Source organism: Octodon degus, unplaced genomic scaffold (genome assembly GCF_000260255.1).
Source record: "Octodon degus isolate 3935 unplaced genomic scaffold, OctDeg1.0 scaffold00048, whole genome shotgun sequence".
NCBI classification, from domain to species: Eukaryota; Metazoa; Chordata; class Mammalia; order Rodentia; family Octodontidae; genus Octodon; species Octodon degus.
In genome coordinates this window covers 8,498,559-8,499,349 of record NW_004524624.1, presented here as the reverse complement: position 1 = coordinate 8,499,349, position 791 = coordinate 8,498,559, and the positions used below count along the sequence as shown (strand labels likewise).

The window sequence follows — 791 nt, the reverse complement described above, 5'->3', positions numbered from 1 at the left end:
TGATCCCAGCAAGCCTGCGTTTTCCACTCCACTAAAGTTCAGACTGATCCTGGTTTCTGGCTGTGAGGCTAGAACTCAAGTTGTTCAACCCACAAAACTTGAGGAGTCTCTTGCTGGATTGAACTTGATTCCCTGACCCTCAGGGAGCTGCATGGCTGTGTCTTATACTGACACTGGGAGCCCCAAGATGGAGCCAACCCATGGATGCTTTGAGTCCTGGGTTCAGCTCCTTGTTTTCCACAATGGTGATTGACCAATGGCCTTCTCTTCGGGAATGTCTGAATCACTCACCAGCCACTGTAGCCCGCTGCATCCACTGCTCTGTGCTAATGGTATGTTGCTCCATGAAGGCCTCTGGGTCACCCAGAGTTGCAGTGCCTCATGCCATGAGGTAGGAGTCAGGGAGGAAGAACCATTTCCACCTCCTCTTCTGCATGGAGGTCCCTTTCTTTGCTGTCCTTGTGGGCTCTAATTCTTACTTCAGCTCTCTCCTTTTTCTGTTTCTCATTTTGCCGTAGTCCAGCATCTGGACTCCAAATATTGGAGAGGCTGATTTGCTACTGCTCACCACTCCGTCTTCCCAGAAGTCCTACAACTTTTAAATATACTGAGGCTAAAGGTTTATGGGAATCATTCATGAATATGTAACTCACATATTTTTACTTCCATACATGCATTCACCCACATATAATAAGGAGAAAGTAACATTAGTTCAGGGAATCAGTGGATTTTAAATACTTCCAAGTATATACTTACAGATATAAGAATGTGGAATTATACATGTATGGAAT

General features: G+C 45.3%; 1 long non-coding RNA gene across 1 annotated transcript in view; it reads right to left on the bottom strand.

Moving 5' to 3' along the window:
* The window catches only part of LOC111817078, a 15,064-nt gene extending 14,481 nt beyond the window's left edge, over positions 1-583 (bottom strand). Inside the window, exons 1-2 of the long non-coding RNA XR_002821348.1 lie at positions 572-583; positions 423-430 (exon numbers count right to left, since the gene is read on the bottom strand). This is a non-coding gene — a long non-coding RNA (uncharacterized LOC111817078). The remainder of the gene's footprint in view (positions 1-422; positions 431-571) is intronic.
* Between the last annotated feature and the right edge of the window lie 208 nt (positions 584-791).